The sequence below is a fragment of the Silene latifolia genome, chromosome Y (assembly GCF_048544455.1).
Source record: "Silene latifolia isolate original U9 population chromosome Y, ASM4854445v1, whole genome shotgun sequence".
In the NCBI taxonomy this organism is placed as follows: domain Eukaryota; kingdom Viridiplantae; phylum Streptophyta; class Magnoliopsida; order Caryophyllales; family Caryophyllaceae; genus Silene; species Silene latifolia.
Genome location: NC_133538.1, coordinates 286,593,395 through 286,607,445, shown reverse-complemented (window position 1 = coordinate 286,607,445; position 14,051 = coordinate 286,593,395). Strand labels below are relative to the sequence as shown.

General features: G+C 41.4%; 1 non-coding gene across 1 annotated transcript; it reads right to left on the bottom strand.

The window, feature by feature from the left end:
- Window positions 1-5,850: 5,850 nt before the first annotated feature.
- On the bottom strand, window positions 5,851-5,957 carry LOC141636782 (small nucleolar RNA R71). The gene has a single exon (XR_012541368.1). It is a non-coding gene; the product is annotated as a small nucleolar RNA R71 (small nucleolar RNA).
- Between the last annotated feature and the right edge of the window lie 8,094 nt (window positions 5,958-14,051).

Below are 14,051 nucleotides of genomic sequence, written 5' to 3'. Positions count from 1 at the left end.
TCGTCATCAACTTCCTCATCAGTGCCATAGCTAAGGCAACCAAGACCTCCTCTTTGAATGATCGGCTTCTTCACAGCTGGAGTGACTTGCGGCTCTTCCTTCCCCAAACCAGCTCCTGCAATATCAGAAATAGACAAATCTTCCTCCAATTTGCTCCCAATCTGGGGCGGAGGGGTTATGACAGGAATAGGAGTAGAGACAGGCATATTAGGAAGCACAAAGTATGATTTCTTTTCAGAAACCGTGTTACAGGTGACAGGCCACATGGGGTCTTTCTTCCTAGCTGTTTGGGCGAAGACAATAGAATGCTTCCCCACTTTGAAGGTCAAGGTCCCAGAACCAACATCAATAACTGCACCAGCAGTGTGCAGAAATGGCCTACCTAGAATGATAGGTATGTGGGCATCCTCAGGCATATCTAGGACTACAAAGTCTACGGGGAAGAAAAACTTCCCTATTTGCACGGGATGTCTTCTAGACGCCTATAGTGGACCGCAGATCGGTCACCCATCGAACGGTCATGTCGTGGATCAAAACCTAGTCAATTTTAGCTTCCTAGCAAGACTTAAGGGCATGACGCTAATGCCAGCTCCTAGGTCACATAATGCCTTCTCAATAGAGAAGGTACCTATATTACAAGGAACGGAAAAGCTACCTGGGTCTTCTAGTTTGTGAGGTGCAGTATGAGACAAATAAGAACAAGTTTCCTCAGTCAGTGCAACAGTATGCACGGTTTCAAGTGACCTATTTTTAGAAAGTAATTGCTTCATGAACTTCATATAAGCGGGCACTTGATTCACTAATTAAAGGAAAGGTACTTGTACGTTAAGACTACGAACAACATTTTCAAATTTACTGAAAGATACCTGTTCCTTTGTCGGCACTAGTCTCTCTGGATATGGGGCTGTAAGAAGTAGTTTAGCCCTCTCCTCTAAGTCACGCATGCCGGCATCCGTGGACTAGGCTGAAAGTCCACCACCTTCTCCTTATTGAAGCTTGAACCCTCTTCAGACCGTCTCAAATGTGAGCCATTGACCGACATTGGGTCGAACTTCGGAATCGGGATGGTCCCATCGGCACTCGGGTCTTGCCCCAATACTTTCGGAGTTGTCGTACTCTGAAATAAGTGGTCTCTCAAATTATTGGGCATTGGAGGACGAAATTTCTCAATATCAGCAGTGGCCTCAGTCGATCGACCAGTGAGGTCAGTCGATCGACTGACTTGAACAAGACCAGAAGCTCCTGTAACCCGCACTTCAGTCGAGCGACCGGGTATATCAGTCGATCGTCTGGTATACCTGGTAGATGCCTTGTTTTTGCTATTCTTCGTTAAAGCTTTCTTTTGACTCGGTTCCGCCTCATTCTTTTCGGGGCATCCTCGACCATAGCGAGGCCCTCCGGGGTAGACCCACTCCTCAACGTAATGGCGTTTAGGGTCTCTTTCTGGTCAGTTTGAGTCGGTAAGTGTCCCGGAGCTCGAGTGGTACTCTTGCTAGCCAATTGAGCAATTTGGCTTTCTAAAAGTTTCATTCCAGCCTCTCTAGCTTGGGACTCATTTTGCAACATATTCTTTAACTCAAAGAAACTCGGAATTTTGAGATTTTTGTCTTTCTTTGCGGCTTTATAGGGAGGTTTTTGATATTGTTGTTGCTTATGATGAGGGGGTACATAGGCTTGCTGCTGCTGCTGCTGCGGAGGTGGAGTTGGATTTAGGACATTTTGGCTACTCCACCTCATGTTGGGATGAACATTAGGCTCATAGTAGGTGTTTGTCTCCTATAGTGTTAAAAGGCGGCCAAGACTCGAAAGGACTAGGACAATTCTCGAGACATGTCCCTCGGCTCCACACCTTCGCGAGACGAAAGGACCGTCGACACGGTATTTACTTGGTAAATACCTCCTTTTGAAGCTCCTCCCGAGTTCATATTTGTCAAATCTCACGGTGAGAGCTTCAAGTGCGGCTCTGAGAAGGAGATTCAAAGACCTCCTCCTTTGATTCCCCCTGGAATTCCCATACTCAGCCTTGTGGGTGGCTAAGTCAACAATGATCTTCCACCCCTTAGTCTCTCCCATATTTTCAGCAAATCGGCCATTGGCTGCAGCATCCAAAATAGCCCTCTGATCGTCATACAGCCCGTTATAGAACTGATTGCAAAGACTCCATTTTTCGAACCCGTGGTGCGGTATGGTTCGCACCAGCTTCTTGAAACGGACTCATGCCTCATGAAAATTCTCATCCGGCCCTTGTTTAAAGCTCGTGATTTGAGCTCTAATGGCATTAGTCTTCGAGGCAGAGAAGTACTTTTTATAAAATGCCAGGGCTAAGGAGTTCCAGTCGGTGATCCCATGAGCGGCTCGGTCCAGATATCCGTACCACTCCCTTGCAGCATCACGGAGTGAGAATATAAACATAGTCTCCTTTTTCTCGTCCTGGGTCACACCGGTCGGCGGGGTATAGAAGCGAGAATGTCGATAAATATCTCCATATGCTTGGCTGCATCTTCATTTGCGCTCCCCGAATCGGTTCCTCTCACCTAGGTTGATATAGGAAGGCGTTGGTTCGAATTTCCTATCACTCCAAGTAATTTGAATCCCTTGTAAAGATTTTCTACTGTCGGCTCGAAATGACTTGCTATAGTTGCTTCTTCACCATGACTGGAATTTACGGAGAAGTGACTTGTCTCGATTGAAGAAATAGAAGCGAGAGATGTAGGTGGATCTTCCTCGAACGGCGTTCTCGTAGTAACTTGACAGAGTACTCGCTCTTCCTCTGCGGTAATACCCTTTGTGATCGTCTCAACTCGCGCAAGGATTTCTCAATCTCAGGATTGAACGGTACTAGTTCACTACCCTGTGACCTGCGCATAAAAAGAAACTACAAAAAGAATATGAGAAAAGTTTAAGGAACGGATGTCCCTTAAACTAAGAAAGACTAAATAAAAACAACTAAAAATTAGAACAATTGCCTCCCCGGCAACGGCGCCAAAATTTGATACCCGTCGTTGTAGGTACCAAAAATAAGATTTATAATTTCCTATTAAAACTAACCTAGGCTAGTGGTAACAGGGTCGAACCACAAGGAGGTGAATGTAATTTATAATTGTCTAATTTAGTCTAAGGTAATGAAAGTGGGGGTTGAATTGATTTGGTCTATACTAATAGCAATAAAATACTATAAACTAAATAAACGGATAAAACAGATAAAAGAAGGGGTACTAGGATGGTCGGTTCACTATAGTTTCGACGGCAGCAAACTAAGTCGGTCTAAATCAAACACATGAGGCGGGAAACAAGAGGTCCTCTCGGTCCACTCTTAACAGATAGCATCTTTCGATCTCGCTATAAGTCCCTAATATCACTAATACCGACTCTCGTCCTGAAAAGCGACTAATAATCTAAACTTTACCTATCTTTCGATCTCAACATAGTTTAGTCATTTTAATTGGTGATCTAAAACCTGTCCCTATCTCTCGATCTAATGGGTCAGTCGAATCCTAAACATTCAACTAGTCGTGTGCACTCGATTTGTCGAATAAAGAATTAAAAAAATTAAAACGAAAGTAAAACCCCACGAGGTCAGTCGATCGACCAAGTATGTCAGTCGATCGACTGACACTCGATTCAGGCCGCATTATTCTACGCCGCCTACACTATAATTCCCCTACATCCTAGCACGAATAATTTAGCTACTCATACTAAGAATGATAACAACAATAAGATTGATGAAATAAACAGAAGAATTCATAATTAAAACTACAGAACAAAAGGCTAGGATAAAACGATAATTATGGTTTCGGGAACTAACTAACAATTCTATATCTATGAATGCAAATAAAGTAATAAACTGGAAATTAGAACAGAAGAAATACCGAAATTTGCAGAAGGATTGTAACGGAATGATTGAAAGCACAACGAAAATCCAATGCGAAATAATATCCCGAACCCTAATTATTCGATAAACTAAACTGAATGTAAAACAAGGTAAATTTATGAATAAAACTGGATGATTGTATCTCTCGACTAGGTTACGTTATATATCAAACCAACGTAACACTTATTATTAAAACCTAAAACACAATGGGCGTCAAGTTCCTCGATCTTTTAATTCTCGTCTGAAGCAGCGATGTGGTCGATCGACCATGATACCTAGTCGATCGACTGCTCTGAGCTGAACAGTAGCTTCTGGATCCCGTGGGTTGGTTGATCGACTAAGGGTACTGGTCGATCGACTGCTTTAGCTGGTACTTGACTTCTATGATCTCGTGGATTTGCCTTTCGGGCCTTGAAATGCGCACCAAGCTCGTTCGTTAAGTGAATCCTTCACGTCAAATGCAATGCAAGGTACTCGGGGACGGATTTAGCTCGATTTCCGCTGAATTCTTCACATTTCTGCAATAATGTACAAAAAACACGAAAGTATACAGAAATAGGGGAAATGGTAGCTTAAACTACACAAATGAGCTCTGAAATGCGTGTAAAATGAGGTATAAAACATCATATAAAAGACACGCATCAGGTCTCCTGGTCGATCGACTGGCTACGTGAGTTCAGCTTCGTTTTAGTTAGTTTTAATTGCCATATTTGACGAACCGAGTGCACGCGACTAGTTGAATGTCTAGGATTTGACCGACCCAATAAAGATCGAAAGATAGGGAAGGGAAATAGCCGACCTAATTAAGACGACTAGATTAATAAGATCGAGAGATGAGTTAATTTAGCCTTTTTAGTCACTTTTCAGGACGAAAGTTAGGATTAGTGATATTAGGGACCTGTAGCGAGATCGAAAGATGCTACCTGTAAGAATGGACCGAGAGGACTTCTTATTTTCCCGTCTCACGTGTTTGTTTTAGACCTACCTAGTACACTGCCGCCGAAACTACAGTGAACCGACCATCTTAGCACCCTTTTAATATTTGTTTTATCCGTTTATTTAGTTTATTGTCTTTTATTGCCTTTAGCTATAGACCAAATCAAATCAAACCCCCACATTTGTTACCTTAGACTTAAAATTAGACAACTAATAATTGCATCGCCTCCCTGTGGTTCGACCCTGTTATTACTAGCTTCTGTTAGTTTTAATAGGTATTATAAATTTTATCTTTGGTGCACACAACGACGGGCATCAAATTTTGGCGCCGTTGCCGGGGAGGCAATTGTTTAAAATTATTAGTTGTTTTATTTTAGTCTTTCTTTTAGTTTAAGGGACATATGTTCCTTAAACTATTCTCATATTCTACTTTTAGTTTCTTCTTATGCGCAGGTCACAGGGTGGTGAATTACTATTGTTCAATCCTGAGATTGAGAAGACTTTACGTGAGTTGAGACGATCATCTAGAGTATTGCCGACAGAGGAAGAGCTGAGTACTCTGTCTAGTTACTACGAGAACGAGCTATTTGAGGAGAATCCACATGCATCTCCTGTCTCCACTTCTTCAGCTGAGACCGTCACATCTCCAGATTTTCCAATCATGGCCGAAGAAGCAAGTATAGCCAGTCACTCGGAGCCGACAGCTACGAATCTTTATAAAGGATTCGCATTACCAGGGGAAGACAGAAAATTCGAGCCGAAGCCTTCTTATATTAACTTGGTTGAGAGAAACCAATTCGGGGGAGCGGCAAATGAAGATGCAGCTACGCATATGGAGACATTCATTGATTATTGCTGTTCCATACCCCCCACCAACCGGCGTGACCCAGGACCAGGTGAAGGAAACTATGTTTATATTCTCTCTTCGTGATGCTGCAAGGGAGTGGTACAGAGACCTGGATCGAGCTGCTAATGGGATCACTGGCTGGAATTCTTTGGCCCTAGCATTCTACAAGAAGTATTTCTCTCCCTCGAAGACTAATGCCATTAGAGCTCAGATCACGAGCTTTAAACAGGGTCCTGATGAGATTTTTCATGAGGCGTGGGTTGGTTTCAAGAAGCTAATGCGAACTATTCCACACCATGGGTTCGAGAAATGGAGCCTATGCAATCAGTTCTACAATGGGCTTTATGACGATCAGAGAGCTATCCTGGATGCGGCAACTAGTGGGAGATTCCAGGAGAATGTTGGAGAGACCAAGGGGTGGAAAATTATTGATGATTTGGCCACCCATAAAGCTGAGTATGGGAATTCCAGGGGAAATCAAAGGAGAAGTGCTGAATCTCCTTCTGTAGCTGCATTAGAAGCTCTTACGGCGAGATTTGATAAATACGAGTTGGGAGGAGCTTCGAAAGGAGGGATCTATTATGTGAATGTTGTTTCAGACGGTCCTTTCGTCTGCAAGAGATGTGGAGGAGAAGGACATGTTTCAGACAACTGTCATAATCCCTATGAGTCTTGTGCTGCCTTTCAACATTATAGGCAGACAAACACTTCTTATGAGCCAAATGTCCATCCGAACTTGAGGTGGAGTAGCCAAAATGTCTTGAATCCGACTCAACCTCCACAGCAGCAGCAACAGCAGAATTATGTGCCCCCTCATAAGCAGCGGCAACCATATCAAAAGCCTCCGTATGTCCCTCAGCAGCTGCAATCCCAAGGTTCTGATTTCAATGAGTTGAAAAATTTGTTGCTGAAAGAGTCTCACGCTAGAGAGGCCGGGATGAAGATGTTAGAGAGCCAAATTGCTCAATTGGCAAGCAAGAATACAACTCGAGCTCCGGGACATTTACCGACGCAGATGGAGCAAAAAGAGACCCTTAATGCTATCACCTTGAGGAGTGGGTCTACCCTTGATGGGTCCGCTATGGTCGAGGGAGCTACTGCAAAAGATGAGGCGGAACCAAGTAAGAAGAAGGCTGTGATGAACAATAGCAAGAAAAAGACGATCAGCAGGTATGTCAGTCGATCGACTGACATACCCAGTCGATCGACCAGTCCGCGAAAAGTTACAGCTACTGTTCCTGTAGAAGTTAGTCGATCGACTGGCATTCCTGGTCGATCGACTAACAGCGCTGCTGAAAGTGATTTTTTTCGTCCTCCAATGCCAAATAACTTGAGGGACCACTTGTTTCGGGGTACGACTACTCCGAAAATATTGAGTCAAGACCCAAATGCTGATGGGCCAGTTCCGGTTCCGAAGTACGACCCGATGACGATTAATGGTTCATTTTTGAGACGGTCTGAAGAGGGTTCGAGCTTCAACAAGGAGAAGGTAGTGGATTTTAAGCCTAAATCCATCGATGCCGGCATGAGAGACCTAGAGGAGAGGGCTAAGTTACTTCTTTCAGCCCCCTATCCGGAGAGATTGGTGCCGACGAAGGAACAGGTATCGTTTAACAAATTTGAAAATGTTATTCGTAGCTTAAACGTACAAGTTCCTTTTCTTGAGTTAGTTAATCAAGTGCCTGCTTACATGAAATTTATGAAGCAACTTTTGTCTAAGAAGAAGTCACTTGAAACTGTGCATACTGTTGCACTAACTGAGGAATCATGTTCTTATTTGACCCATACTGCACCTCATAAGTTAGAAGACCCAGGTAGCTTTTCTGTTCCATGTAGTATTGGCACCTTTTCTATTGAGAAGGCCTTATGTGACCTAGGAGCCAGTATTAGTGTAATGCCCTTGAGTCTTGCTAGAAAGCTGAAATTGACTAGGTTTGCAGTTACCAACATGACAGTACAGATGGCTGACCGATCTGCGGTCCAGCCTATAGGAGTCTTAGAGGACATTCCCGTGCAAATAGGAAAGTTCTTTTTCCCCGTTGACTTCGTTGTACTAGATATGCCCGAGGATGCCCACATTCCTATCACTTTGGGTAGACCATTTCTGCACACTGCTGGTGCAGTTATAGATGTTGGTTCAGGGACTTTGACCTTCAAAGTAGGTAAGCATTTCATTGTCTTTGCCCAGACGGCTAAGAAGAAAGACCTCATGTGGCCAGTCACTTATAATACGGTTTCTGAAAAGAAATCTTATTTTGTGCTTCCTGATATACCTATCTCTATGCCTATTCCTGTTATAACACCTCCGCCCCAGATTGAGAGCAAATTGGAGGAAGATTCTTCTGTTTTGGATATTGCAGGAGCTGGTATGGGGAAGGAAGAGCCGCATGTTGCTCCAGCTGTGAGGGAGCCAATCGTTCAAAGAGGTGGTCTAGGATGTCTTAGCTGTGGCACAGATGAGGAGCCCGATGATGAGCCAGTCAACGCAACGGAGTCCGACTTGGATTCTGATGAGCCAGAAGAGGTCATTGATTGGGGAGATGCTGAAGCCATTAATCCGTTGAGTTTAGCGGATGTTGGAGTTGAGAAGAGTGCAGGTGAGGAGATGAGCACTGTAGAGGCTACCTCTTGTAGCCAGAAGCCGAGCAAGTGGGCCATTCCGTGGCCATTCTTGATCAACTATTAGTTGATCAAGACGTTTACAAAACCATTCATTTTATTGCTTTTGGACCTTTTTATCGTTTTTCGTGTGCGCGAGACTTCGCATTTTAATAAGTTTATTTAGGATTTTATACACTTTATACCGTTACTTTGGGTTTTGCGCAATTTTGGGCACGTTATTATGTGTGTTTGCAGGTCTATAGACCATATTAGCTCAAGTTATCGAGCTAATTCAAAGAAATCAGAAAGTTACAGCGGGTTTCTCAGTCGATCGACTGCCTCCTATGGTCGATCGACTGAGCTGCGACTTCCAGGAGCTTCTGTTCCTGTTCACTCTGGTCGATCGACTGTCTGCTATGGTCGATCGACTTTTGTCGCTGTTGTACCTATTCACGATCTTCCCCTGCTGTGATTGGTCGTTTTGCGGAATTGAGGGAGTCTTCCCTCCTCTTTATTTTCCGCCATATTTCTGTTTTCTTCCGTTTTTGATTTTTGCGCATAATTACCGCTTCCACATTACTTTCTCGAATTTATGCGTGGTATTGTTTGTCTTTTCAGGTACCTATGGTAGCACTGCTGACTACTGAAACCTCCTAGCTCACGCCGGTTTGGGGAGGTTTCCTTTTGCTGCGCCTAAGTCTTGTGAGTTTCCGAGCTTCACTTCATGTCCTTTTTAATTGATTTTCTCGCAAATTCCCATTTTCCTTTTATTTCATTACATGATATTGCACAATGGGGACATTGTGTGATTTGGTTTGGGGAAGGGTTTTGCGTCGCATTTGCATTGTTTTGTTGCATTTCAGTTGCTTGCATTCACGTTTACATTTTTGTCTTGCATTGTTGTTTACTTTCCCTTATATATACACAAAAATCCAAAAAAATTGAAAAATATTCAAAAAAAATGCACGTTTTAGCCTATAGGTCGAGTCAGAATAGTAATATTTCAATGATGACATTGCATTTGCAGCTATTTATGCCTAAGCTTTGCTAATTGACATGTTATTAGTAGAATCATATATGCATAGTCTACGAGTCTTCGTTAAATTTCTTGCTGAACTTGAGACTTGACTTAAAATTTTGGCAAACTACATCAAATTCTGAGGTTTATAGCTTTTAACTGGTGACATTCATGACCGGTTCATTTAGGATTTGTGAGTAGTTACTCCTTATGAGACATATTACATCAATTTGCATAAATATGAACTTGATCTGCTTAATGCCTGTATGCATTCGGTTCGTGGTTTGTCGACACATGTGGAAGAGGTTTCCTTTGTTCAAATTTTGCCCATAAGCTCCACACTGCCAAAAATAGCCTTTTGTCCCGTTAACTACATCCTACATTTAGCCTGCCCTTGTCAAGCTAGTAGTTTAGTTTTTGGGATTGTTACTATATTTTTGGTGGCATATGCTCATTTTGAGATGTTGTTGGGTAGATGAAAAAGAAAGGAAACAAAGAAAGAAAAAAAAGGAAGAAAAATGTTTCGAAAAAAGAGAAAAAAAGAGTGTTATACTGTAGATGTGGTCGATCGACTGGCCATCTAGGTCGATCGACTGAAGCTCGAAAAACAAAAATAAAACGATTCGCATGATTCAAAGTCTTTATTAAATGGCGATTTTTGCTCCCATGTTGCATTCATATCTTAAGGGGAGTTGATTATTATAGAGATTGTGAGATTTGTGCTTGCTATTAGCACCATTTCGATTAAAATCTTGAGCAAGAAGTTGGATGTTGTTATAATTTTGTTCCCTTAGTTACTAGCTTGGCTTTTAACTCTGTTTTTAACCAAATTTATCTTAGCCTCTTCTTACCCATACCTCACATATCCATATTTACCTCGGCATGTGTCATGGTCATTTGCTTGGTTAGAATGCATATGTACGGTTGTAGAGATCATTTTCATAATAGACTGCAGGCATGTTCTTATAGGTCGTAGTTAGGTGAGAGTCATTACAAATTTACTTCTTTCTATCTTTTACATATACTCACCCGTTTTATTGTGTGATTCGAGCGACCCGTAAGAGTCCGATTTGATAAGTCTCTACAGTTGACGGTTCAGCAATTTTTGACGACTTCATAACTCGTTTGCATGATTCATATTGCTAATTGATTGTTAGTTGTTGCATTAAACTGGTTTAGGCCTTACAGTTTGCATTTCGCTCTGAGATTGAACTCGTTCCATTAGGTTTTAGGATCGAGACTAGTCCTTGCTTGGGGACAAGCAAGGGTTTGGTTTGGGGAAGTTTGATGCGTGTCATTTATATGATGTTTTACACCTCATTTTACACGCATTTTAGAGCTCATTTATGTAGTTTATGCTACTATTTTCCCTATTTCCGTCTAACTTCGTGTTTTTCTACTTTATTGCAGAAATGTGAAGAATCCAGCGGAAATCAAGCTAAATCTGTCCCCGAGTACATTGCATTGCATTTGACATGAAGTATTTACTCAAGGAACGAGCTTGGTGCGCATTTCGAGGCCCGAAAGACAAATCCACGAGAAGTTAGAAGTCAAGTATCAGCTCCTTCAGTCGATCGACCGCTGCCCTCAGTCGATCGACCAGACCACGAGTTCCAGTAGCTACTGTTTAGCGAAGAGCAGTTGATCGACTGCCTTGTGTGGTCGATCGACCAAGCCGCTAATTTTGACGTGAATTAGAAGATCGAGAATTTAGAAGCACATTGTGTTTTAGGTTTTGGAATAAAGTTACGTGACATTTCTATATAACGTAACCTGCTCACATTGATACAAGGATCTAGTTGGCTATCAAGTTTTATCATCAGTTTTAGGAAGTAATTAGGATTCTCAATACTGTTTAATACGATTTACTTTTGCATTCGGTTTTTGGATCTTCCTTCGGCAATTCCTCTATTCGGTATTCCTCTGTTCTTACTTCAGTTTTATTACTTTACTTGTTCATAGTATAGAATTGCTAGGTTAGTCTCCCGAAGCCGGAATTATCGCTTTACGTTATTTGTTTGTTTAATTAATTCAAGCATGAATTCAGTAGTTTAATTCCTTAATTTTATTGTTGTTTTCGTCGTAGTTATGAGTAGCTAAACCCCCTGTGCTAGGATGTAGGGAATCTGTAGCGTAGGCGGCATTAGAATAGTACGACCTAAATCGCGCCATGGTCGATCGACTGGGTCTCCTGGTCGATCGACTGGCCACGTGAGTTCAGCTTCGTTTTAATTAATTTTAATTGTCATATTTGACGAACCGAGTGCACGCGACTAGTTGAATGTCTAGGATTTGACCGACCCAATAAAGATCGAAAGATAGGGAAGGGAAATAGCCTACCTAATTAAGACGACTAGATTAATAAGATCGAGAGATGAGTTAATTTAGCCTTTTTAGTCACTTTTCAGGACGAAAGTTAGCATTAGTGATATTAGGGACCTGTAGCGAGATCGAAAGATGCTACCTGTAAGAATGGACCGAGAGGACTTCTTATTTTCCCATCTCACGTGTTTGTTTTAGACCTACCTAGTACACTGCCGCCAAAACTACAGTGAACCGACCATCTTAGCACCCTTTTAATATTTGTTTTATCCGTTTATTTAGTTTATTGTCTTTTATTGCCTTTAGCTATATACCATATCAAATCAAACCCCCACATTTGTTACCTTGGACTTAAAATTAGACAACTAATAATTGCATCGCCTCCCTGTGGTTCGACCCTGTTACCACTAGCTTCTGTTAGTTTTAATAGGTATTATAAATTTTACCTTTGGTGCACACAACGACGGGCATCAATAATGTAACTTAATTATTCTTTTATCGACATTTGATTATTACTATCCTCGGGCAACCGGGATAGTGACGCCCTTATATGCTAGGGAAGGTCTTGTTAAGGCTCCTGAGTATATAAGGGTGTCACAAATAATGGCATTTATACTACTAGTGCAGGTTATAAGTGGCTGATGGGTGATCAACCTAAAGTGGACTGGCATGTTGTCGTTTGGAACTGGATTGTTGTTCCTATATATAACTTTATTGCTTGGATTTATGCTAGGGGGAGTCTCCTGACTAAAGACAGACTACTGAACTTTTGTGTCCTTCAAGATGAGACATGTGATCTTTGTGGTGGGGCTGTAGGGACAAGGGATCATCTGTTTTTTATGTGTCCATTCAGCTCAAGATGTCTAAAGTTGATAGGAAGCTGGCTTGACATGGATATACCAGAACATGAGACTTTTGATTGGTGTAGGAAGTTGAGAATTAGGTCCTTGATGCAGAAGCAGATAATCATTGCAGCTGTTCTAACATTATTGTATCATATATGATGGTGTCGTAATGTTTGCAGAGTGGATAGCTTGGTCAGCCATTCTCGGGTAGTGGTTGATCAGGTTCAGAAATACGTTAGGAATGCAGGAAATAGGAAGATTTGGTCAATTAAGAATCGTGTTAATCGGAGTTGGAGTGCAAGGATAAGCATCACTTGTGTGTAGGATGTCTGTACTCGTTGTTTCTGGTGTTGTAAAATTGTGGTGATGTACTTCATTGATATATTATAATATAAGAACTAACATTTCACCGAAAAAACCCCTAATTATCCAACACATGTTATAATGCAACTACTATGAGATAAATGTAATTAATGATATTAAATGAACAATTAAACACTCATAACACCATAGTTAAGTAGGAAAACCCTACCTTGAGCTTATCTTCACAATCCCACAAGCTAATCCCTAGAAATTCTCCTCCATGAAGCTTCTTACACATATTAGTTATTATAATTAACACTACAATCTATTATAACAACATACTAACTTAACCCCTTGAATTCTTACAATATAACTAAGTAAAGATAACCTTACTAACTAAATAAAGTTTTTACGACAGGAAAGAAGAGAAGAAGAAGTGTAGATCCACTTACAATAAAGGAGAAAGGCTAAGGAGGCAAGAACTCTTCTATGGAAACTTAGGGTTTTGAGAGGATTTGAAGGTGGAGAATATTAGAGAGAAGTTGGTGAAGTTTAGAGAGTGGTGAATAGTGTATGAGAGGGGTTTTGTTAGGAAATCTGAAAAGATAGGGATATGAAAGTGACACTTCACCAAACATTCCCGTGTAAAACTCAATCGACCGTTACTCGGTCGAGTGGAAGCCCACTCGTTCGAGTGGAGGCTCCACTCGGTCGAGTGGATGATCACTCGATCGAGTGACCGACTTTCCAGGATTTCCAGCCTACTGTATTGGCTCACTCGGTCGAGTGGAGCTGCACTCGGCCAAGTGAGTTCTCTATTCGGTCTAGTTATACTTGGATAAATACGAGGTATTACAAGGTTACTATGACCATCTATATTTCTAGTAAGAGGATAAGAAAAAACCCAATTGTCAGTCGAAAATTTGATATTGCTACCATTGCCTACCTACCATCTCATCCCCTTTCTAAACATTTCCCGAATACTCATGAGTTTACGCCATTGCCAAGAGTAAACTGAATTAGGCTTATGTTCAAAAAGTGAACAATTTCTCAAATATTTCTTAGTTACCACTTTGACCCATATATTATCCTTTTCCATAAGAATTTTCCATTAAAGTTTTTTTCCAGTTATTTGTCTTAGTTAAAGAAGGTTTAAATCAATGATCTAATAGCAATATTTCAACAGGTTTTTCTTTTTAGAAATTGACATGATTTCATCATATTAGAAATGTGGAGTATCTTTATGATGAATGGGTATGGAAGTTTTTAACCCTTTGGAGTATTCTGAAAATTCCTGCTTGAAAAAAA